This window comes from Pinus tabuliformis, chromosome 4_1 (assembly GCF_031772625.1).
Source record: "Pinus tabuliformis cultivar Carrire ecotype Pingquan chromosome 4_1, CPIR1, whole genome shotgun sequence".
Lineage (NCBI taxonomy): Eukaryota > Viridiplantae > Streptophyta > Pinopsida > Pinales > Pinaceae > Pinus > Pinus tabuliformis.
Window position 1 is genome coordinate 312720693 of NC_142303.1, and position 27866 is coordinate 312748558.

A 27866-nucleotide genomic window follows, 5' to 3' on the forward strand; every position below is an offset into this window, starting at 1 on the left:
TCTAACTGAGTTCGACCCTCTTCTTGACAGCTTACCGCTACTATTACCCGAAAACTAATTATATAGAATTACCTGTTCTCACTTTTTTTTTGTTTTTTTTTTTTTTTGAGTCTTCTTTCATAATTCTAGGAAGAACTGTAACTCACAGAATTAAACATTTTCTAGTTTCAGGTCAGTGCCTCATACCTGTGTCGCTTTCTGCAAGTGTTTTCAAAGAAAGAGGTCACCTCTACTCTCTTCAGCTAGTCAACCACCCAACCGTGAGATTGTCTTTCGAGACCAATCGCCCCCCTAACTTTCTCAAAGACTAACAATCTTTTACAAGTTGCATGCACTCTGCGCCCTTACCATCTGATCATCACCAGACATGGTAAGCCCCCTTCCTTTTTCCTACTGACTGTCCTCTCCAGCACAGTTTTTCCCCCTCTCCCCTCCTTTTCATTGAAGCCATTCCACGGTGGGGGGGGAGGACAGTTAGGGTTTTGCAGCTATTTTTTTATATATATTAACTTCTCTCCTCAGAAGTTACATGATATCCTTATTACTAGGAAATCATTTCTCATTTTCATTCACTAAAAAAAATATTAATTTATGCAATAGGTAATAATCACCATCCTTCAGTTTGTTTCTTTTTCTAGCTATGGTAAATAAAATATTTACAATATTCTGGGGATATGACATCTCCCCCTCCTGAAATTAGACATCTTCCCGATGTCCTTCGGTTATAAATAGCCCTCGGTAAGCCTGTTTCATGAGTTCTTCATCGTCCCAAGTGGCCTCATCAGGCCCAAAGTGCTGCCACTGCACTTTAACTTGGGCAACATCCCACTTCCGCAGTGTTACTTCTATCCGGTCGAGGATGCTCAGCAGTTTGACCCAAATTTCTTCTTCCGGTTCAACCTGCAACACGCAACATCCTAAGTCAATTTATTTTAAAAGAAAACATTTAGACTGATCTATCAGAGATAATTCTCACCTGTATATCCTGCCATTTGATCAAATGTTTAGGATCATAAACATATTTTTTTAACATGGAGACATGAAAGACATTGTGGACTCGTATGTGACTTGGCAGAGCGAGTTGGTAAGCCACCGGCCCAATTCTTGCTAAGACCTGGAATGGTCTACCATATCAAGGTGCCAACTTAGCACACCTGCTCCATTGTAATGTGCTCTTTTTTGCTCGAATTCTCACATACACATGATCACCGACTTGATACTCCTTAAACCTCTTTTTTCGATCAACGAAGTTCTTTTTCTTATCCGGAGCTACCTTCAGATTAGAACGTACCTTTTTAACCAGTTCCTCCATCTCCTTAAGCATTTTAGGACCTAACATCAATCTATCTTCCGGTCCACTCTAGCTCGAGAGGGTGTGGCACTTCCACCTATACAATACTTCAAAAGGGCTCATTAGCAATGACGTGTGGTAGCCATTGTTATATGCAAACTCAACCAAGTGCAGATAGTCCTCCCACTTGGTTGGTTGCTGTATCACATATGCTCTTAACATATCTTCCACCACCTAGTTCACCCGTTCAGTTTGCCCGTCAGTTTGAGGATGATAAGCTGTGCTGAAATTCAGCCAAGTCCCCAATTCTTTAAACAATGTTTTCCAAAAGACCGATGTAAATTTTACATCACAGTCTGAGATTATTGTCTTTGGTAACCCATGCAGCTTAAATATATTTTGCATGAAAACATGGGTGATCTGCACAGCTCTGTAGGTAGATTGCACCGGTATAAAATGTGCTGACTTACTTAGCTTGTCCACCACCACCATGATGGAGTCATTATTTTTTTTTGACTTAGGCAAACCCGTTATAAAATCCATAGAGATGGTTTACCACTTCCATTCCGGGATGGGTAATGGTTGTAATAAACCCGTTGGATGTTGGTGTTCTGCTTTAATTTGTTGACATTCCAGACATCGTGCCAAATAACCAGCCACATCTTTCTTCATACCTAGCCAATAATATTCTTTTCGAAGTGCAGTGATCATCTTTTGATATCCTGGGTGTCCAACGTAATGACTCTTATGATACTCATCCAATATCAGATTTTTAATGTTGTTCTGATTGGGCACGTACAACCTTCCTTTGTAATACAACATTCCAGCAGCATCCAAAGCATAATCCAGTTGTTTTTCTTTGCTGGTTGGTTGTTGAATTTGCTGTTTTATTTGCTGATAAACAACATCTTGTTCCGTTTCCTTTTTAATCATTTCCCCAAAGTGGCTTTTCCCTTCACTGCAAGAAATCTCGTATAGGCATTGCAATTTCCGACTCAAAGCATCCGCCACTCGATTATCTTTCCCTTTTAAATGATTGATCTCAAAATCAAAACCACTTAGTAAATCCACCCACAGAGCTTGCCTTGTATTTATAGTGGGCTGGCTAAAATAATTGGTCAGACTATGATGATCTGTCAATAATAGAAATTTTCTTCCCATAAGGTAATATCGCCACATTTTCAGGGCGTGAATAAAAACTGCCAACTCTAGATCATAAGCAGAATATTTCTGCTCATGCTCTTTTAACTTTCTTGATTCGTATGCTATCACTTTTCCTTCCTGCATTAACACACCTCCTACCCCTTCCTTACTTGCGTCAGTGCACACCACATAATCTTTACTAGGATCGGCTATGCTTAGAATGGGTGCCGTGGTGAGTAAGTATTTGAGTTGTTCAAAACTTTTTTGACATTCAGGGGTCCACCTGAAGGTTCTTCCCTTTTTCTGTAAGGATGTGATTGGATAAGCTACTTTTGAAAATCCTTCTACAAACTGTCTGTAATAGCCTGCTATCCCCATGAAAGATTGAATGTCCACCAAATCTTTGGGTACCGGCCATTCCATTATGGTCCTTATATTTTTAACATCCACTGCGATCCCTTCTTTAGTGATTATATGCCCTAAATATTGTATATGTTCTTTAAAGAAGTCACATTTACTGAACTTAGCGTATAATTGGTGTTCTTGGAGGGTTTGCAATACTAATCTGAGGTGCTCCTGATGCTCCTCCATATTCCAAGAGTAAATCAATATAGCGTCAATAAAAATCAGCACAAATTTATCCAAATACCGATAAAATACACTGTTCATCAGACACATAAAGGTGGCAGGGGCATTGGTCAACCCGAAGGGTAACAGCACAAACTCATAATGGCCATACTATATTCTAAAACCTGTCTTAACTATGTCTTCCTCTTTAATCCTGATTTGGTGATACCCTGATCACAAATCAATCTTTGAGAAAATTGTTGCTCCTTTCACCTGGTCGAACAGTTCATCAATACGGGGTAGAGGGTACTTATTTTTTATTGTCAATTTGTTTAATTGACGGTAGTCCATGCGGAGGGTCCCCTCCTTTTTCTTAACGAACAATACTGGGGCTCCCCAGGGGAACACACTGGGGCGAATGTAGTTTTTGTCCAACAGCTCTTGTAATTGCATTTTCAGCTCCGTCAATTTTGGTACGCTCATTCTGTAGGGTGCTCGGGATACTGGGGCTGCTCCTGGCACCAATTCGATGGTAAAATCTATGTCTCTTTTGGGTGGGAGTCTGGGAATCTCTTCTGGAAACACATCAGCAAATTCTTGTGGCTGTTTTATCTTTTGAGTTGGCATAACCCACTTGGATGGCATAAATCTGACATCCCTTCCTAATGCATTTTGCTAACTATGAGGCAGTTATGGGCCGAATCTGCACTGGCTGCTTAATTCCCTGCATCTCTTGTTTTATTCCCAGGTCGTCTTTATAACAGATAGTCTTAGTTTTACAATTAATTATGGACCAGTTTTTTTCTAACCAGTCCATTCCAATCAGCACATCGTACGAACCAAGGGGAAGCACATTAAAATCTGCCATCACTGGCTATCCTGCTATCTTTAAAGGGCAGTTTTTGACCTTAGCAAGTACTCGTCTCTTTGCCCCGTTGCCAACTGTACTAGCCAAGGGTCCTTAAATTTAACAGGTTGCAATTTGCAATGTTCCACGACCCTAGGACTAATATAACTTAACGTAGCTCCAGGATCAATTAAAACAGTTACAGCAAGGTCTAAGAGTTTACCTTCGAATTCCACCATGGTCGGTTGGTACTCTGCCTAGCGATCTTCCAAAGCAGCATTAATCTTTGGTAGACTTCGTCCTACATCGCCAACTATAGATGCCTCATAGACCTGGGAAACTTGTTTGATTCCTTTTCGGTGTGGACAATTTTTCATGTAATGGGGTCCACCATAGCCCCAACATTGCACTGGAGGCCTTGCTGTCCCTTCGTTGTCTATTTTTCTGGGTTGTTCATTGGTTCTAGACTCAATGTGGGGATTTAATAAGAGCGAATTATTCTGTGAGCTTCTGCTGGTTTGCCCCGTGGTGAATCCTTTGTTACCACCACCACGATTACCTTTAGTATTTCTAGCCAGCTTGCTGCTTTTCTTATCGACCCATCTCTTACCCAGGATTTCTCCCTTCTGCTTGCTTTGCTGGTAGAAAATTCGGGCTTTGCGTATGGCCTCGTCCATCGTCTTTGGGTTATCAAATTTGATTCTTTCCCTCATACTCAAGGGTAAACTACTGACAAACCTCTGTACTTTAGCTTTTTCCTGCCAAATATAAGGCACATTACGAAGAAAAGAAGTAAAACGAGTGACAAATTCATCCATAGTTTGCTGCCCCAACCGCAGGGCATGAAATTCCCTTGCCTTCTCGTCATAGAAGTGCTTGGTCAGGTACCTTTCCTTAAAGTATCTTTGAAATTTTTCCTAAGTGATATTTTGTTCGCTCACTCCTCTCACCATCTTAACTTCTTCCCACCACAAGGTGTTCTTTCCCTGTAATTGGAAAATGGCCAACCGCGCCTTGAGGTTGTGATCATATTCATATAGCTGAAAGTATTTGTTCATATTAATTAACCAGGCTTCAGCTGCTTCCTCCTATTCTCCGTCAAAGTGTGGTGGTTTGATTTTACGAAATTCCCCTTGCAACTCTATCTGTTGCCTTTTGGATGTCTGCTGTTCGGAAGCATTATCAGAGTGTTCCTCCTCCCTTCCTTCTGACTCTTCGAGTTCTGTGTGGTGATTCTGTTCTTCTGACATTCTTTGTTGCTCAGTGCTGGGATTCTGTCTGTCAGATAGGATTTTTATAATCCTCTCCTGTTCCATAGTTAACCTTGCATTATCTTCCTGTAATCGGGCCATTTCATTTTTCAGCTCTTGTATTGTCTCCAAAATTTCCAGATTGGTATTGCGGGCCTCCTCTCCTAGCTTTACCCATAGTTCAGGACTATTTTCAGCACCAGTTGCAGGTCCCTGACCCGCCACAAACCTGCGTGACGCACTGTCTGCTCTCCTCATATTGTCTGTCTTCTGTTTTCTTGTGCTTAACATAAGACAAGTAACAGTGGAAGGGTCAACACATTATCTGTTTTCTTTAATTACTCAATAGAGACGAAATAAATTGTATGTACACAATCTGTTTGGCAGTTTCAATTCCCAGAGGCCACAGTTTTTGTAACTAGGCTCTGATACCACTTGTCATGACTCCAATGCTAAGTAACAATTTTTTTATTTTTATTTTTCAATGGTCCTAACGTTACCATGGTTTACACATTATAGTTATAATCTCATTCAACTATTGGTAATCACATAGTATCACCATATGCACCCCTTGACATGCGGCATTGGTTTGTTTTATGTACTAATGTACTAGATTTAGAAATTATTTAAATCACTGATTTGGTATCTCGCATGTTGTCCACGCAGCAATTGGACAGTTGGTAACTTTTCCTTTTGTCCCTTTGCCATCACATGGCTTTCCTTATCTGTTACCGTGTGTAATTAATCATGCCCTGCTCCGTTCTGTACGAGGCCGGCAGGCTATCCAGTCTCTCGGCTTGCGTGGTATTTCCTGCCTCATCTACGGTGGAGATCGCCCTCTGCCATCCAACGGTGGCAGCCATTCGCGGGTTTCCGACCTAATCTATCGGTTTCTTTGGGTGACGGTGCTCATTTGGATAGGTAGCTCTCTGTGGGCCTGTTCTGGTTTAGTCCATGCATTCAGCTCCAGAGAGCCAACCCTTTAGACCCTACTCAATTGCCGGCGGATTTGTCACCCAAACCCTTCAGGTAATCAAATGATACAAAGTTTTGTTTGTTCTGCTTTCTTTTGGCTAAGCGCTTCTTCGATTTACTGAAAGAATCCTTGACTCGTTCATGGCTCATGCAAACTGCAGGTTGGTTTGGTATTTGAGGGCATCCTACAGCGCTGGAACGAGAGTTGTTCATACGTTGGTTGAAGCATCCTTTAGCGGGTAAGTTCTTGTCAAAGAACGAAGATGGTTTTCTTCTATATTTCTACCGCAATCCGCATTCCTTCCACAGTTGTCTAACTTTGTGTTGCGTGGCTTGCTCTCATGCAGGCTGGGCACCTGTCTCTCATGCGGTGGCCTAGACTCGCCTAAAGGAAACCCTCCTTTAGCATGTCTAGGGTTCTAGGTATGGAAAAGCTTTCTAGCCGAGGTCTTGACTCTTTGTCTCGGAGGTTTTCCTGTGTCCAATGGAGGGTAGCCCTTCTGGTTTCTTTTTATATTCTGTTAAATATTGGAGTGGAGGGTATTTGCATCCCCTCAAGGGCTCCATGTTCCCATTGAATGGCATGTATAACTTATTTACTAGAGTTTGGCGTCCCACTTGAGTTTCACTGCTCGGACATTGTGGTTGTATTATCTTAATGCATAACTGTGCACATTATGCTTGCGGCATATTTTTTTCCTCTTTACTGTTGTACTGTATTTACCGTGAAGGTCTATTGAGTTTATAGACAAAGTGGTCTCCTTGTTTTATTCATGTTTAAAAGATTGCCGCACCGCAGACTTGCTTGTACTGGAAATCTGGATGTAGCTTCCTTTTCTAGAATTCTTGGTCTCGTCCAACATTTGATTATGTAATGCATTTTGTTTAGCATTCAAATAAATGTACAATTTTATGGTATTTTATGTATTCGACTTTGGGTTGGACATGTTTCACTTGCGTGCATCTTTCAGTTTGAGAGGGTCTAAACCCTGTTCCTCAATCATAGTATTTAGTTTCTTTTTCAATAGCTCTTATATACTACTAGATTCTTATCTGTGTTTTAATATGGAAGAGTTAAGAGCTGAAGGGTTTCAAGCCCTACCCAACCTATATACACAGCCATGCTTCAAACCCAGCTCTCTTGGGTTCGTTCACAGTTCAGACACTGCTCATGGAGTGGACCTCCTGCCGCGCCCATAATGTTTCTAGCCCTACCTTAATACAGGGAGAAACATTCTTGCAGAACCTTAAAAGCTTGCAATAAATTCTGTATTCGATTGGTGATATTTTAAGGTTGTTGCAGCTCGCAGCGAGGCAAACGATGGCATTTTCTACTTTATATTTTTTTTGTTAAATGAAAGGCTTAGCCCTAGCGTGTTGCATGCCATCTAAAAATAATACTGGAATTTAATCAGTTTTGTTCTCTTTCGTATTTTCAGGTCTGTCTATACATTGCACAGTATTTCCACATTTTTGTTTGTTATTGTTCCTTAGAACAGATAGCTTAATTTTGAAATGTCTTCCCAAGGTTTCATTTTCTTTCATTCTTTAATGCACAAAATGGGTTATTACATTTAGTATGTTCACCTCATGACAGAATCAGTTTGCCAACCTTTAACAAATATTGTTAACGCCCGTGTTACTATACATGTCTTAGTTTCCAACCTGAAGAAAATTGCCTAAATAGAGACGGTTAACTGTAAAATTCTCTAACTGAGTTTGACCCTCTTCTTGACAGCTTACCACTACTATTACCCAAAAACTAATTATATAGAATTACCTGTTCTCAATTTTTGTTTGTTTGTTTGTTTTTTTAAGTCTTTTTTCATAATTCTAGGAAGAACTGTAACTCAAAAAATTAAACATTTTCTAGTTTCAGGTTAGTGCCTCATACCTGTGTCACTTTCTGCAAGTGGTTTCAAAGAAAGAGGTCACCTCTGCTCTCTGCAGCTAGTCAACCACCTGACCACGAGATTGTCTTTCGAGACCAATCTCCCCCCTAGCTTGCTCAAAGACTAACAGTCTTTTACAAGTTTCATGCGCTCTGTGCCTTTACCATCTGATCATCACCAGACATGGTAAGCCCCCTTCCTTTTTCCTACTACCTGTCCTCTCCAGCACAATTTTTCCCCCTCCTGCCTCCTTTTCCTGGAAGCCATTCCACGGTTAGGGGAGAGGGCAGTTAGGGTTTTGCGACTGTTTTTTCTTTTTTTTTATATTAACTTCTCTCCTCAGAAGTTACATGATATCCCTGTTACTAAAAAAACATTTCTCATTTTCATTCACTAACAAAAATATTAATTTATGCAACAGATAACAATCACCATCCTTCAATTTGTTTTTTTCTAGCTATGGCAAATAAAATATCTACAATATCTAAGGATATGACACCCATTTTTCACTCGGTAATGATCGAAATTTGGAAAGCTAGTACCTTTTTTCCCGTTTTTATTATTATATTGAAAAATATGCTCCGATATGCCGTAGTTTATTTTCTTTAAAAATATGCTCTCGTATATGCGGTCACTTTTACAAAAAAATTGTTTATAACTTCGTTTGTTATTAATATTTTCTAGCTTTGCTCGACATTTTATATTTACTGGAAAACTTTTTTAGTCCACTTACCTTTACCTACTAGAAAGTAAAATTTGTATCTGGGTTTTTTATTATTTAAATAATAAAAAGAGATGAGATTTAGAACTTTTTCAGCGCCTTTCAAGGAGCTTTTCAGGAACATTTAAAAAGCACTTTAAATGCTAAAAACGACCACCATTAAAGAATTATTTAAATGTAATTCTTATTCAATAAATTTTGTTTTACTGATTAGGTAATTGTATAAGTGATTAAAATATTGTAGGTCTAAAATATAGGAGGGTTCTGGATATTTTTTTGACATATTTGGATTATGCATATAATATCAACTCAAATTTATAATTTGAACCATTGCTTTTTAAAATTTAAATAATATTTATGAAAAAATACAATTTTGAAAAACAAAAAACCTAAAAGAATTAAAAATATTTGTAGTTTTTTAAAAAAAATTTAATTTTTTGTTTAAGGAGGTTATAATTTCCCTAAAGTCATTTTTCATTATAATTTAGAGATTTTGTTTTCATAAAATCTGATCATGAGAGTGTTTGAATAGTTTTTTTTGATGGTGGAAATGGATTCAACGCCATCAAAAACTTTTAGGCACCCAAAATTGTGAAGCTTGATAGCTGTAACTCAGATCTCCCAAAAATTTTGCCAGAATTTTATCAAAATCATGCCAGAATTTCATCTATTTTCTGGGCAAAATTGTGGCTTCATTAGACTACTGTCTTTTGTAAGTGGTGAAATGAAATTGTCTGCCATATAAATTTGGCATTATTTAACTACTCTGTGTTTTGGAGTGTTTTTGTTGAAATTTATTAAAACAAAATTGTTATTATTTATAACTCAAAATACATTTTTGAATACATAAATAGATTAGTATCCTAAAAACTACTGAATGATTTTAAAAAATCTTAATTTTTACCAAATTTCACAAATATGTATATAAACCTTCAAAATGTATAAATACTATACCTATCTTATTTAAACATTTCAAAATTAAGAAAGTAGCAAGTGCTACTTCATGTGCTTCTCCCATTTTTCTCTCGATAAAGCTGTCCTCTTTTCCTTTAAAATTTCGTTTTTGTTAGTGTAAATAAAAATGGCCGTAGTTTATTTCTTTGAGAATATGCTTTGACTTTTATGAAAAAGTTTGTAACTTTATTTGTTATTGATATTTTTTCGGATTGATCAATATTTTATATTTACGGGAAAACTTTTCTAGTCACGGGTAAAAATACTTATTTTTACATAATAGAACGTAAAATTTACATTTTAATAAACTTTTATTTAATATTAAGAAAAAATGAGTTTCTGAAATTTTCAGAGCTTTTTCAGGAAGTTATTAGGAATATTTAAAAAACATGGTTAAATGATTAATTAAATGTTAAAAATACCTAGTTGCTGGTTGTGTGAGTCTTTTTGGGCCATGTTGTCACCTCAATCAGTTTGAACACAAGTGATTTTTTAGATTTTGATTAAATTGTTGGAGATTTGTTATTTGAAAAACTGTAGAGGAAGTTTAGTATTCAAATTTCTATGTCAGAAGTTATGATAGTAAGAGGTCAGTTTGAGGAGAAAGGGAAGAAATCAAGAGGCACTTTTAGATCAAAGTCAAGAGGCAAGAAGGATAAAGTGAGATGCTAGTTCAGCAACAAAACAAATTATCTCGAGAGGGATTGTTGGAAAAGACATGAATTCAATGCACACTCATAGAAGGAAACAAATAAAGTATGATAGATGAAGTTTTGTCCATTTGCAATGTTTTTGAGCATTTTGAGGGTTGGTTGTTAGATTATGGTGCTTCTCATCAGATGAGTCTACAAAAAAACTAGTTCACTTCGTGTCAAGTTGTGGATGGAAATTTTGTGCTTATGAGTAATAATGGATCATGTCAAACTATTGGGGTGGGATATGTCCTAATAAAATTCTATGATGGTATGATAATAACATTGACAGATGTTAGACATGCACCTGAGTTGAAGAATAATTTGATTTCTTTGGGGGTATTGGATTCAAATGGTTACAAATTCATAGGTCAAGGTGGAGCACTGAAAGTTTCAAACGACACTTGATTATTATGAAGGAAGAAAAATTTGAAAACCTTTACAAACTGAAAAGAAGTACTTAGGTTAATGAGGGGTCAACTGTATCTGAGGAGGCAGGAGAAGTTACTTTCCTATGGCATCAACGATTGGGTCACATGAGCGAGAAGGAACTTCAGGAACTGATGAATCGCAAATTGTTTCATAATTTGAAATCTCTGTATTTGAATTTTTGCAAACATTATGTATATGGAAAAAATGTAGACATAAATTTGAAGCTAATAGTCAGAATAATAAAAGGATTTTGGATTATATTCATTTTGATCTTTGGGGACCATCACCTATAATGTCTTATGGAGGCATATCCTATTTTGTGTCATTTATTGATGACTACTCCAGGAAAGTTTGGGTTTACATATTAAAAATAAAAGCTAATGTATTTAATGTTTTTAGATAGTTTGAAGTTATGGCAGAAAAGAAAACAAGCAAAACAATTAAATATTTAAGAACTAGCAATCTTGGTCAATTTACTTCCTTAGAATTTCAAAGGTATTTCAAGGATTAAAGGAATGTTAAACAAAAAACTGTTGTCTATACTTCTTAGAACATTAATGTTGTTGAACATGTGAACAAGACTCTTATGGAAAGAGATAGGAGCATGATCAACAATTCTAATCTGCAGAAGGAGCTATGGGAAGAAGCAATGCCCGCTGCTTGTTAGTTCATAAATAGATCACCTTTACTTGTTATTAACTGTAAAATTCCTAAATAATTTTGGTTGGGTGAATCTTGTGACGAATCAAACATAATTATTTTGGGACATGATTCCTGTGCTCTTATTCTAAAGAATCAACATTCTAAATTAGACCTAAAAGTAAAAAACTATATCTTTGTTGGGTATGATGATGTTGTGAAAGAATATAGGTTGTGGGATCCTCCTGCGCATAAGATCATCATCAACAGAGATGGACATTTGATGAATCTTCTCTTCTAAAAGAAGATGTTGAGAAAGATGAACTAGAATAGGTATCTTAAGATTAACAAATTTAGTCGGGGACACGACCATTTTTAGAAAATTGGAAGCAAGAAGTAGTTTTTGAAGAAAAAAATGAAGAAGAGATAAAGGAAAGTGTACAAGTTCAGTAACTAGTCACTCTTAGGAGGTTTACAAGGGAAATAAATCTTTCCAAGATGTACGAAGGATTTTATTCATATGTTTCCTTAATTACTGAGGATGGGGAACCTTCTTGTTAGTAGGAAGAAATAAATGACGTGGATAGTGAAAAATGGAAGAAGGCTATGGATGAATAAATGTATTTCTTGGCCAAGAACAAACCTGAGACCTTATAAAACTTCCCATAGATAGAAGTGTTATTGAATGTAAAATGGGTCTTCAAATTGAAGAGATATGTTGATGGAAATATTGAAAGATATAAAGCGAGACTTGTAGCAAAAGCACATTCTCAGACATAAGCTATTGAATTTCATGAGATTTGTTTTCCACTTGTAAACCTTGTTTCTCTTTGTATGGTATTATCACTAAATACATTACTTGGCCTTGAGTTAGAGAAGTTATATATTAAAATGACTTTTCTTCATGGAGATTTAGATGAGGATATCTATATGGAACATCTAGAAGGTTTTGTACAAGATTGCAATAGAACATTCGTTTGCAAGTTCAATAAATCATTGCATGGCATGAGAAAATTACCCATGCAATGGTACAAGAAGTTTGATTCCTTTATGGTGATCCAAAACTTCATTAGTAGTGAATATGGCCATTGTGTGTACTTCTAAAGTTTCAATGGTATATATTCATCATCTTGGTTTTGTACATTGAAGATATGGTTGTTGCAAGAAAAATAATGGAAGAAATCAACGGGCTAAAGACTAAGCTTGATAGGGCATTCGATATGAAAGATCTTGGAGCTGTAAAATAGATCTTGGGAATGAAGACAGATAGAGAAAGGAAAAATGGAAAGCTCTAGTTATCATAACAGAATTATGTGGAGAAAATATTTATAAAGTTCAGGATGAACAATGTGAAATATGTTAATGTCCCTTTGGCTTCACATTTTAAGATTTCTTTAGGTTATGTCCTAATACCATTGAAGAGAAAAAAGGATGTCTTACCATATGGTAATGCATTAGGTATATTAATGCATGCAATGGTGTCTACAAGACCGAACATTTCACTTGTAGTTGGAGTCGTTAATAGGCTCATGGAAAATCCATCAATAGAACAATAGCTAGCAGTGAAATGGGTGCTTTAGTACTTGAGAGAAACAAGTGACTATTGTGTCATATTTAGCGGTTACATTGATTCATTTTATGGATATGTTGATTTGGATTATGTTGGTGACTTGGACAAGAGGATATCTACTTCAGGATATGTCTTTACTCTTGTAGGTGGAGCAATTAGTTGGATGTCAAAGATTTAGGAAACATTTACTTTGTCCACTACTAAGGCAATGCATATAACTATTTCACATTCCTGTAAGGAGGCTACTTTGTCCACTACTAAGGCAGAGTATATGACTGGTTATCATTCTTGTAAAAAGGAAATTTGGTTGAAGCGTTTACTGGGTTAGCTTGGAAGGATGCAAGAGAAAGTGAATGTATTTTGTGACAGTTAAAGTGTTATTCACTTGCTCCTAATATGGATTATCACAACAAGACTAAACATATTGATGTAAAATACCATTTTGTATGACAAATAATTGATGGCGGTGAAGTAGCTCTCAGAAAGGTCCACACATAAGAGAATTGTCTAGACATGCTCACGAAACTAGTTTTGGTAGAGAAGTTGCAATGGTGTATGGCTTCTTTTGGCTTGCAGAAAAGATGATCAATGGGCATGGGAAAGGGATTAGGAAATTTGGTGTCAAGGTAGTGCTTATTGTTTAAAGTATTGTAGGTTGAAAGGAAAAAAGGAAAAATGTATTAGAGACTCATTGTTTGACTTCATTAATAAAAGTATTCCAATCCTTGTGGAGGTTTTATTTGAGGTTTTATCACATATATCTTGTGTCTATGTTTATAATTTCAATTTCCTAGTCTTTTTTTGAATTTTTCTTCATATTAATAATACTAGCATTAATTTTTTTTTTTAATTAAAATTTTAAAATGATGATTTTATTGAATAATAATAAAAAAACCAGTTATAATTTAACAATTCATTGATACTTTCACTCCTTGATTCTTAGCTATTCAATATGAAAGTAAATCTGAAAGTAGATGTGAGTTATTCAATATGTAAGTAGATATGAATGGTAAGTAAGAGTAAAGCTTGATTACTTATTATTTGTATTTGATATCTAAAGATTAATATTTTTTTTTTCAATTATTTTATGGTATAGTATGTTTTACTAGAATATTAAATTCTTCATATTTAAATAATCATATTATTTTGGTGGTGCAAACATGTTTGAATTCTAGTGCTATCTGAGTTGTATATAAGAAATGACATCTCATTTGTTTTCCATAGTTAATGTGTTCTAATCTCAAATTCACTCTAATGCCAATTTATTTGTTATCTTTGTTTTTATTATTGGTTTTATAAAACATTAAAACAATTAATCATAAATTATTTGTGTAAATTGTAATGAAAATAGAAATGTAGTAGTAAAATTAACTACAAATGTATGGCTCAATGACAATTCTAAAAAGAAAATAATAAATATAAAATAAACCTGAAGAAAAATGGTAATGTCTAGATTTCTTTAGATTAACATATTTCAACTCTCTAATGTATATAATATGTTGCAATTCTTAAATGTTTTATCACGCATTGGTAATACTATGATTTATTATATTGTAATTCATAACATGATAATAAAGATGTTATCTACATTTGATTATGAAGTGAATACATTCACCATAATCAATAGTTTCCATTATCTAATGGGAAAAAAACACATAATTAATACTTAAATGTAATTTGCTAAACTATTGGTTAATCCTGGTAGTCAAGTCATCTTAAACATAATGCTAGTTTTCTCACACAAAATTAAGTTAATAAATTTATTTTGGATATAAAACATTCTTAAACTCTATGTTCTTGGCTAGCTTTAGATATCATCCTTCAAAAGTGAACATATAACATCACAGAACCTAAAAACCTTATAGCATCACAAAATCTAAATTGGGATTATAAAGTGAAAATTATGATATAATTCATATGTTTTTTTCCTTAATCAAATTCTCACTTCTTTGTGCTCCAAAATGATTTTCCTCGTTTATATATATATATAAAATAAAATTTCATTTTCTTCTTCTTCTTATTTCAAGCAACACTAATTTCAATACAATTATACTACCTGTGTCAAATATTTTTAGAATGCATACAAATCTCTTTCCATTTCATCTCATTTCAAGTTCAAAAGCAATGAGATCCACCTTTTGCAACTTTGATATTGGAAGACAATTTTGATATGTTAGTGGAATACATAATAAATTGATAGAGAAAGTTCCATAATTCTTCTCATCATCTTTCTCTAACTCTCACACACGAATTCTCACACACACATGCATAAGGCATCATGATTTCAAATTCATTTTAATATATTTTTTACTTGTTTAAAGATAAGGTGAACAATTAATATCGTTAATTAGAATAATATATTTGGTGGCTTTGATTAATAACTTTGTTTAGCTTTGTGCTTTTGTCAATATTATGAGGCTCCATTTCATAAACATCCTAGACTACATAATTAGAAATTCATACAATCATATTAAATTTGCAAGTTCCTAAAGACCTAAAAAGTAAAAAGTAGGTAGTTTTTGTTCATGGTTTTTACATGTTTTTATAGAATTATCACCTTTTAACAAAGAGTTCACAATGTTTTTTTAATGTTATTTCACCAAATATGAATGTGTTGGTTAATCATGACTTTTATATATTCAAAATATGAATCTAGGATGTGGTGGTTCGATAGACCACAGTGATTTCAGTGGACGTTAACATGTTAACATCATCATCATCATTGTATGGATACACAACAAATCCTCTTTGCGATAAGTGTGAAAAAATTGATTGTTTTTTTAAATGAATGTTTATGAAAATATTTAATTATCTTTTATATGAGTTTAAAGTTTAATATTTTAATTTCTAACATATTTAAATTAACAACAAAAGAGAAAGTACTCAATATTCATATTTTTTTTTATAAGTAAGTAACTAAAAAATAAATTATATTTGAAATTGCAAAATATGTTTATACTGAAAATTAAATTATATTTGAAATTGAAAAGTATGTTTATTGTTATTTTTTATTTAAATTACAACTTATGTAATTATTATGTTTGTTTCTATTAATAATATAAACACTAAAAAAATAATATTTTATTTTAAATAATTTTTGATGAAGTGTATATCTAAATTACTGTTATGAATTGAATTACAATTAATTTTACAATTACTTATTATGAATTTTTTTTAGAAATAGACATTTTATATAATAATTTCATCTAAAACATTTTAGGTTACATATAAATCTTTCTCTATGTAATGTCCCCAAAAAACTGTAAATATTTTATTTTACCACAGTAAAAACAAAACTAGATATTATGATTATTATTTGAATTAAGTATTAATGTGTGTTAATTATTAAAGAGAGAAAATTGTTTGAGTATTAACAAATCTTGTAACTTCTCATAACAAGGAAGTTAGGGAAGGAAGTTGCCAAGAAAACCCTAACTACCTCCCTGATTATGAATGCTCCAAAGAAAGCCCTGGGGGGCATGGAGAGAGGGAGGAGGAACCATGCTGAGAGGTCAGGCTGTAAGAGTAGCTATGTCTGGTGGTGAGTAGATAGCGAAAGCACTGTGTGCAAAAGCTGCAGAAAGACATTGGTCTTGTGAGAAAGCTTGGGGGGATACTTGGACCTCACGGCAAGTCTCATGGTTGGGTGGAGTGAAATCTGCAAATAACAGAGGTGACTTCAACAGTTGAAATTTCTTCTTTTATAGTAGTTCAGGTAGGTAAAAAAATCCTAGAATAATCTATTTTTATAAGTTGTTTATTAAATGTTCAGATTTGGTAGCAGTTAATACTTGGAATGAGTGTTGTACAGGAATATTTGAAACTTAGAGGCAAATATTCCTACATAAATAGAGTTTGGGCACTTAGGTACAGACTGAGGAAGATAATCTTTATTTTGTTCTTCTGCTAGGGAGGAAAAATAGAACTAAACATGCACAACATATCAACAATAGAACTAAACATGTATAACATAAACACAAATAGAAGTGAACATGCACAACTTAATGATTAATTGATCAATGTCTAGCTAGTTATGAGAAGGAAGAGTGAGTAAACAATTCTTTGCAAACAGAAAGAATGGAAACAGTGAAAACTGAACGATGGTAATTGTAGAAACAATAGGAAAAGTTTGTTTTACTTCCAAATTAAAAGGATCACTGTAATTTCTTTCTTTTTTTATCATTTCCTAAGATTGGCAATTAAAACCCAAGAAGCGGAATAATGATGTGCATCAAATAGTCGAAACTTGAATTCTTAGAAAGAAGCTCTCGTGCAAGAAATAAGCATAATGTATACATATAACAAGTGTAGCCACGGAAAACATACAGAGACTTATATCGCATGTCAATAAACTCCTTGATACGAGAAGGTTGCATATAAGAAATGGTGTGCCTCTAATATTGTATATATAGAACAATGACAGAACTTGTAAATAAGAGCCCAGTACCTCAAGTGCTATGCATTTGGGGATTTAACGAAACTTACACATATACCAGAGTCTCAAATATTACATATTGATATATCAAAACTTAGAATTAACCCAGCTCTTCGAATGCACCACTACCCAGAACTCGGGAAGGTGCGGAACCGAGAATACCCAATTTAAATTGTAGTTTTAAACAACAAAAAGAACTAAACACTGGGATAGCCGTGGCTACAAGCCTGACATGCAAACAATAGTACACCTGGAAATGCCGCAGAGAAGGGACTCTGGCCTTCTATCAAATTTCCAGAAAGTGGCAGCATAAAACCCTGAAACATTTTAAAAGGAGACTGAACGAATAAACCACAAGACAAATAAGGCTTCCATCGAAAAGACTATGATAGAACAAGTTCTGTGTAAACTTCTCAAACAAAGGCATTTATCCTGTTAACATATTGATTCTCTACGACAGGCTTAATCTCAAACCAAAACCCTGGTCCGGAATTTAACAGGCCATTTACACCATTATGAATATGGAAACCCTTGACAGCATACTCCAACTGTCCGAGAACAACAAGTACCGAATCAACCATTTGAATCTCCTACTCTATTAATAATATACAAGCGCGGCTAGACAGGACATACCTATAATCCATTAGAACATTGAAGTAGGAGGATGGAAGCAAGGTTCACGAAACCCTCCATTGTGAACTCTCAGCACCTCATGTCCTCTTCCGCAACACCTACAACCAGAAAATGACAATATGTCAATGAAAGCCAGCAGTCAATGAACTAAATGTAATACCAAAAGGATATAAACCTTATAACTTGCCTGGATCTTGCTGCACCTGGGAAGCGAAGCCATCTACACCAGCCATGGTAACCTCAGCATTAGACAAACCCTCATGAATCAAAACCCCGGTTGTAGAGCCAAACCGACCTGAAGTGAAACCATGGTAGCGAAGCCAAGTGCCAAGGAACAAAGGTGAATAATCAATCTCATCACCAGCAAAGAAAGCGCTGAGGATTTCCAGGATGTAGCACAACCATCGAATCGGAGCCTGAGCTTCCACACCATTGATGAAGCGAGGGTAACTAGGTAAGGAGTATAGCTGGTGGGCAGCTTGGTGAATGGACGAAGCCTTCTCTTGCCATGTCTCTGTGGCAGAGCATACCATTAATACAAAATCAAATTACAAACCAAAATCGTGTGCGACTAAAGCCAAGAATGATTTGATTACATAAACAAAATCACTTGTGTAATTATATCGCTACCAAAGTTGAATTAATTGAAAGATTATTGCAAATGGAAATAAGGCTAAGTATTTTACCTATGTACAATTCATTATATGCCAATATAGATGTAAATAATTTATAACCATGCCTTAATCGAAATCACAAATAGTGGAATTTTTTTATTTTTGATATTTTCCTGATTATGGAAGTGTGACGAGTGGTATCAGAGCCAGGTTACCAAAATGAGGCCGCTGGAGCTAAACAGATAAGTAAATATAGTTATTCTTAACTGATATTCTTGTGCATGTACAGAGAGAAAAGGAATCACATGAGAAGGACTGACATCGTTCCTCACAGAAACATGACAGGCCTAGGACCTGCAACTTTTCTTGAAACCAACCCTGAAGTATGGGTACAGTTAGGAGAAGAACCTCAAATTCCAATCCCACAATATTAGAGACTGTGCATGAATTAAATAACGAGATGGCCTGACTATGGGTAGACAATGAAAGGTTAATGCTAGAACAGGAAAAGATTATGAAAAGTATGTCAGATAAGCAAAATCAACATCAGTCGATTCCCAGCCCCAAACATGGACATATGTTAGGAGAACAAGAGTATCGAACTAAGTATGTGGAAATAGAGGGAGGGGAAGAAAATCAAGAGGAGAAGTTATATAATGTCTCCAAGGATAAAATATAGAAGACGCAAAGGAGAGAAGTACAAGGGGAATTTCGTAAAATAAAGTCGCCACTCTTTGACGGGGAACTGGAGGAGGCAGCTGAAGCCTAGCTTATTAACATGAATAAATATTTTCAGCTATACAAATATGACCACAACTTAAAGGCTCGTTTGGCCATTTTCCAGCTACAAGGGAAGGCCACCTTATGGTGGGAAGAGGTAAAAACTGTACGAGGGGTAAATGAACAAAATATAACCTGGGAAAAGTTTCAGAGATACTTTAAAGAAAGATATTTAATTGAGCGATTCTACGACGAGAAGGCAAAAGAGTTCCATGACCTGCGGCTTGGACAACAAACAATGGATGAGTTTATTACCAGATTTACCTCCTTACTTCGGTATGTACCTTACATACGAGAAGAGAAGGCAAAAGTACAACGATTTGTTAGTAGTTTACCATTGTTCATGAAAGAGAGAATTGAGTTTGATAACCCAAAAAAGATGGATGAGGTCATACAAAAGGCCAGGATATGCTATCAACAAAGCAAATAGAAAGGAGAAGTTATGGGGAAGAAATGGACTGACAAGAAGGGCAATAATTTTGTTGTTGGAAATAAGGGAAATCAAGGAAATATCAGCAAAGGACCTCCCAAGGGTCAGATTAATAGAAATCTACATAGAAATCAGTCTAGATTTATACCTCCCCATAAACCCAAACCTAGTGAGTAATTAGGCAGAACTAAAATTGAAGCAACAGCTAGACCCCCAGTACAATGTTGGGGATCTGGAGGGCCACATTACATTAATAACTGTCCTAACTGTAAAGGCACTAAATAGATTTTGCAGATTCACAAAGCATCTACGATAGGAGATGTAGCCCGGAGTATTCCAAAAATTAATGCTGCCCTTGAAGATCATCGGGCAGAATACTAGCCAACTATGGTGGAATTCAAAGGTAAAATCTTTGATCATATTGTATATGTTTTAATTGATCTTAGAGCTACATTAAGTTATGTTAGTCCTAAGATAGTTGAGCAATGTAAATTACAAACTGTCAAGTTTAAAAACCCCTGGTTATTACAGCTAGCCAAGGTAAATAACTGTCCTTTGGAAATTACAAGTCAACCTTTGGTGGAAAATCTAAACGTACTTCCCCTATGATTGTATGATGTCTTGATAGGCATGGAATGGCTAGAAAAGCACTGGTCTGTTATAAATTGTAAAACAAAAAGTATATATTACATGAATGAGCAAGGAGACAAATAGGAGATACAAGGCATTTTGAGACCACTAAAATTACGTCCAATAACTACCTCTCAACCGGAAAAGTGAATCAAAAAAGGATGCCAAATTCATGTTATTCAGGTTGGTTATGCCAACTCAAAGGACAAGTCTATTTCCCTGGAAAGTATCCCTGTAATTTAGAATTTTACAGATGTATTTCCTGAAGAAATACCAGGGCTGCCTCCAAAGAGAGACATAGATTTAACCATTGAATTGGTGCTCGAAGCAGCTCCGGTGTCCCGATATCCTTATCATATGAACACACCAAAATTGACGGAACTAAAAATGCAATTACAACTGCTGCAAGATAAAAATTACATCCGCCCCAGTGTGTCGCCTTGGGGAGCCCCCATAATATTCATCAAAAAGAAGGATGGGACCCTACATATGTGTATGGACTATCGTCAACTGAATAAGTTGACTATTAAGAACAAGTACCCTTTGCCTCGCATAGATGAACTATTTGACCAAGTAAAAGGGGCAACAATATTTTCAAAAATTGATTTACGATCAGGATACCACCAGATCAGAATCAAGGAGGAAGACATAGCTAAAACTGCCTTTAGGACCCGCTATGGGCACTACGAGTTTGTAGTGTTACCCTTCGGGCTAACCAATGCCCCCGCAACCTTTATGTGTCTAATGAATAATATATTTCATCAGTATTTAGATAAATTTGTATTAATCTTTATTAATGACATACTAATTTATTCCCGGAATATTGAAGAACATAAGGAGCACCTCCAGATAATGTTGCAGAATCTTCGGGAACATCAACTATATGCTAAATTCAGCAAGTGTGATTTTTTCAAAGAACAGATTCAGTACTTAGGCCATATTATTACCAAGGATGGAATCGTTTTAGACGCTGAAAAGATAAAGAACATAATGGAAAGGCCAATACTAAAAGACATAGGAGATATAAGATCTTTCATGGGACTGGCAAGATACTATAGACGATTTTTTGAAGGATTCTCTAGGGTGGCCTATCTTATTACGTCCCTACAAAAAAAGGAAAAACTTTTAAATGGACAGCAGAATGTCAAAAGAGCTTTGATTAGCTTAAGCATCTACTCACCATTGCGCCAATTTTAAGCATAACATATCCAAGCAAGGACTATGTGGTGTGTACATATGCCAGCAAGGAAGGGGTAGGTGGAGTTTTAATGCAAGATGCGAGGGTAGTTGCCTGTGAGTCCAGGAAATTGAAGGAGCACGAGCAGAGATATTTTGCCTATGACTTAGAATTGACAGCCATCATTCACGTATTAAAAATTTGGCATCACTATTTGAGGAGTAGGAAGTTTCTTTAAATGACTCATCATCACTATTGAAAATAGCAACAAGAAATGCTAAAAATAGAAGTGCTAAAACAAGAACTGCTATAAATAGAATTTCGGGATGCATTCCAATTTTGGTTAGTCCCTGAACTAAAATTGAGAATTAAAATTAAAATTTGATCTTAGCAGCTATTTGTAAAATAATTAATCAATTCAACTTGAGTTAATTAGTTGTAGAAAATCAAACATGAAGTCTATGTGAAGACATGCAATAGTTTGCGCTTTGATTGAGGAAGTTATCCCTTGATTAAGGAGATCACGATGAGTTGTACTTTGAGTTGTAATTAGTTAGCTCAGTTAACTGAGTTAAGTCCAGTTAGATTAGTTCAAACATTTTGTTGAACTGATTGTGAGTTTAGTTAGTCAATGCATGCATGCATGTAACTATTGCACTTCAGATAACTAAATATTCTCTCATAAGCAACTCATGCATGTCAATTCAGTCAGATACCCAGTTGAGATCAGATGATGGGATAGTGTACTATTAGTTGCAACAATATTCCATTGAAGATATCTCTTGCATGCAGAAGGAATTCATTCCTTGGAGATTGCGCAATTACTTCTGAGTTTGGTGAGTTGTGTGAGAGGTCAATTCACACATGTGGCAGCATTGGACCCCAGGAGAAACTGCACAAGGAAATAGGAGGCTTGGAGGACTGAAGGAAGGCACGTGTTGTGTCTATTCAATCTATGAGCAGAATTTGAGGGATTTTACTGAGAGCTGGATAGCTTGTGAGCTAAAGCTTTATGTAATCCTGACATATTTCCACTTGTATGATAATACAAAGATCGGGGTTTTTAGCTGAGGCTTTCCCTAGAGTATTCTTCTGTGTTCATGTGTGATTGCTTTCTCATTCTTTGGTATCTGTGTTCTATTTGATCTTGCTCAAAATCGATTAAGCTTCCGCAAGTTTGTTTGTAGAAGTAGATTAAGTATTTTGCTTTAGTTACATTGCATTATCAGGTGATCTATAGTGAGAAATTCTACATGGTATTGGAACAAAGGTGATCAAAGCGAAGAATAGTATACAAAGAAGGGAGAAGTTCAAAGTTTGAAGTTCATGATTATAGAATTCAAATTCTTATCACATCTCAAATTTCACCAATGTTGTTCAACGGTTTAAGACTCGAGTATGCCCTTGATGGCAACTCGAATTATATAGCCTGGAAGGATCACATGGAAGCAGTATTAGAGGATAACGGTTTGAAGGACTTCATTGATCAAGAAGTCCCCAAGCTAGCAGTAGCTAATGGTATAGAATTGGTGAAATGGAAGAAATGTGTGGCTAGAGCAAGGAGAATCCTTCTAGAGGGAGTTCGAGACCACATAGTCTCGAGTCTCCATGGGAAGGAGACACCATTTTCAATGTGGGAAACATTGGAGGATGTATATCAGAATAACAATGATCAAAGGAAGCTGGCGTTGAAAGACAAGCTTCAGAAAATCAAGTGTGAAAAGGGCGACATGATCTCTGCATATCTGAACAAGATCACCACCTGCAGGGATGAGCTTGGAAGTGTAAGGATCATGACAACTGATGATGACATGGTAAGTCTTGCTCTCCTCGGACTTCTTAAGAGCTGGCATAGCTACCAAGACTCGGTAAATGGAAGAGAGAAACTGCTATATTGGGAACAACTTTGGTCGGATCTGATGTAGGAGGAGATAAGAAGAAGCACTAGAGATGGATCTTCATCAAAGCAAGATGATGAAGAAAATCTAGCCTAAGTGAGTAAGGTGAGGAAAGGGAAAGGGAAGACATCCCATTCCAAATCTAGTTCTTCCAATGGTGGGAAGAAGTTTGACAAATCGAAAGTGAGATGCTTTCATTGTCATGAGGTGGGCCATTATGCTACGAATTGTCCACAAAAGAAATCTAAGAAGGGATCCTCGAAGGGATCATATGGTGAGGCACTAGCCTCATAGTTCGAATTGGATTTCTCCCTCATCGCATGCATGGTTTCATCAATGGTGGGATGTGTTTGGTACCTGGACAGTGGAGCTTCATTCCACATGACCGATGATAAGAATATTTTCAATACCTTGGAGGAGAAGATCTCCAGATGCGGATCTAGATGGGTGATGATGGAAAGTGCCATGTTTCAGGTGAAGGTATGGTTGTGTTTCAGAGGGAGCATGGAGCTCTTCTCACCCTGACTGATGTAAATTATGTACTGAGTTTGAAGAAGAATCTTGTGTCCATTGTTATGTTGGAAGAAAAAGGCTATGATGTAGTCTTTAGTAAAGGAAAGGTATTCCCGAGGCATATCTGCACTAGACAGACCAAGAGGATTGGGATTCGAGTAAAGAATTTATACAAGCTAGAGGTAGACAACTGTGTTGCATTGAGTTCCAAAGCAGAGTTGGTGTAGAGCCAAGATATTGGTGAGCTACGGAAAAGAATATTGGGCCACTTACAACATGGGCCTTGAAGATCATGTAGCAGATTCGTATCGGACTTCTGAAGGGAAAACTGGAGTAGACAAATACATGCAAATGTTGTACCTTGGGTAAGTATGCAAAATCTTCCTTTTAGGATCAAGACAGTAGAGCTAGAGCAATCCTGGAGCAAGTTCACACAGATGTATGTGGACCATTCTCTACAACGTCCACCGCTAAAAAAAGGTACTATGTTATTTTTATTGACGATTTTTCTCACAGATGTTGGATCTACTTTATGCAGAAGAAGGATCAGACCTTCTTAAGGTTTTGTGAGTTTAAAGCCTTGGCAGAGAAAGAATATGGATAGAAAATAAAGGCCTTGCGTAGCAACAATGGTGGAGAGTATGTGTCCCAATAGTTTAAGGAATTATGTGCAGCAGAAGGAAATAAGCAGGAGTTGACGACACCCGATAACCCAAAGCAGAATGGGGTGGCCGAAAGGAAGAATGGATCTATTACAGGAGTAGCTCGAGCGATGGTGCATGACCAAAGCCTACCACGTCATTTATGGGCTGAGGCATGCAATACAACAGTATACTTGCAGAACAGAAGCCCAAACTGTATACTGGGGATGAAGACACCAATGGAAGCTTTTTCTGGGAAGCGGTCAGATGTGAGTCGCTTCAGGATCTTTGGATCATCGGTTTATTTCCATGTGACCAAAGATGCTCAGAAGAAGCTAGATCCAACAAGTGAGTTTGGGATACTTGTGGGGTACACTAATACACCCCACAACTATCGGGTGTTCTTGCCTACCCGTCAGAGGACAGTGGTATGCAGAGATCTGAAGTTCAGCGAGCAAAAAGCCATGTGAGTATCACTTGAGAGGGAGCTCAAGTTGCATGTAGAAGAGGAAATTTTAGTTCCTGAGGAGGAGGACCCTCAAACTGATGCGAAGAAGCCGCATGCAGAGGATTCGAGAGTGGAGACATCCATTCATGCTGTGTCTTCTAGAGATGGGTGGAAACTCTCAAGGGAAGCTGACAAGTTGATACTCGATGTGAGAGAGAATGTGGGAAAACCATCTTCTCAGCGCAGATAGAGGAGGTCACCTGAGTGGTACAATGGTTACATGGCCCTAGTTGGGGAGTGTTTAGAGTCCGAACCTTCTTCATTCGAGCAAGCAATGCATCAACCAGTCTAGGTTGATGCTATGGTGGAGGAGAACGACTCCATCATTTGGAACTGTGTTTGGGATGTTGTCCCAAGACCTTAGGACAAGTTAGTGGTGAGTTCCCAATGGCTTTACAAGGTAAAGCAAGCAATTGATGGCAGTTTTGGCAAACATAAGGCAAGGTTTGTTGCTCGTGGTTTCTCACAGGTTAAGGGGATCGACTACGATGAGACTTTTACTCCTGTAGAAAGGTACTCATCTATTAGATCGATGTTGGCGCTATCAGCTCAGTTGGGTTGGAATATCCATCTGATGGATGTGAAGACTGTGTTTCTCAATGGGAAGGTTGAGGAAGAGGTGTACATTGAGCAGCTAAAAGGTTTTGAAACCTTCGATCATGAGTCGCATGTGTGCCAACTCAAGAGAAATTTGTACAGGCTGAAGCAAGAACCTCGTGCTTGGTACACCAGGATCGACAGCTATTTCACTGCGTTGGGCTTCACCAAGAGTGAAGCAAATGCGAACTTTTACCACATCATGGTAGAAGGTAAGCCATTGATAATTGTTCTTAATGTGGATGATCTACTTTTGACAGGTGATGATTAATTGATTAAGTCTTGCAAGGAGGACCTTACAATAGAGTTCGAGATGAAAGAAATGGATCTTATGCATTACTTTCTAGGCATGGAAGTGTGGCAGAAAGATGGGGAAGTATTTGTGTCTCAAGGAAAGCGTGCCAATGAGATACTCAGGCGATTCCACATAGAGAAGTGCAAGCCCATGCAGACTCCTCTAGTTGGTAACTGGAGGAAGGAGGATGCTACTTTAGGTGAGGTAGTAGCTACTACTATTTATCGGTAGCTTATGGGTTCATTGACGTATCTTGTGAACACATGACCAGATTTGTGCTTTGTGGTGAACCAGTTGAGTCAAGCTATGGTTCAGCCTACCAAGTTGTTTTGGAAAGTAGTGAGGCATGTGCTAAGATACCTCAGAGGCACATATCAGTATGGATTGTGGTACAGACAGATAGAGGGAGTGAAGCTTTAGGGCTTCACAGATGTAGATTGGATAGGGAGTCCATTAGACTGGAAGATCACTTTAGGAGGAATGTTCAACCTTGGTTCATCTGTAGTTTCTTGGCACATCAGGAAATAGAGGTCAGTTGCACTTAGCTTAGCAGAGGCCGAATACATGGATTCCAGTCAAGCATCATGCGAGGCCATTTGGATGCGGAAGATTCTAGTTGGATTGTTTGGTGAGAGGATGGATCCAACTGTGATCTACCGCGATAATCAAAGTTGTATCAAACTCTCTGAGAATCTAGTATTCATGACAGGTCCAAGCACATCGATATCCAGTATCATCATCTTCGAAACTGTTTGTGAAGAGGATCATGTTGTTGATATATGTTTCGACCGAGGAACAAGATGCAAATATTTTGAGTAATGCATTGTCAAAATGCAAGTTCGAGTTCCACAGAGATAGGATTGGGGTGACTGATAATCCCTTTATTGTTGCGAGGGAGTGTTGAAAATAACAACAAGAAATGGTAAAAATAGCACTGCTATAAATTGCATTTTAGGATACATTCCAATCTTAGTTTGTACCTGAACTAAAATTGAGAATTAAAATTTGAATTTGATCTTTGCAACTGTTTGTAAAATAATTAGTTAATTCATCTTGAGTTAATTAGTTGTAGAAAATCAAACATGAAGTCTATGTGAAAACATGCAACAGTTTCCCCTTCGATTGAGGAAGTTATCCCTTTATTAAGGAGATCAGGATGAGCTGTACATTGAGTTGTAATTACTTAACTCAGTTAACTGAGTTAAGTCCAGTTAGACGAGTTCAAATAATTTGTTGAACTAATTGTGAGTTTAGTTAGTTAATGCATGCATGCATGTAACTACTGCAATTCAGATAATTGAATATTCTCTCGTAAATAACTCGTGCATGTCAGTTTAGTCAGAGACCTAGTTGAGATCAGATGATGGGATAATGTACTATCAGTTGCAGAAATATTCCATTGAGGATATCTCTTGCATGCAGAAGGAATTCATTCCTTGGAGATTGCGCAGTTACTTCTGAGTTTGGTGAGTTATGTGAGAGGTCAATTCACACAGGTGGCAACATTGGACCCCAGGAGAAAACGCACAATGCAATCGGAGGCTTGGAGGACTGAAGGAAGTCATATGTTGTGTCTATTCAGTCTATGAGAAACATTTGAGGGATTATACTAAGAGTTGGATAGCTTGTGAGCTAAAGCTTTGTGTAATCCAAACATATTTCCACTTGTATGATAATACAAAGATTGGGTTTTTTAGTTGAGGCTTTCCCTAGAGTATTCTTCTGTGTTCATGTGTGATTGC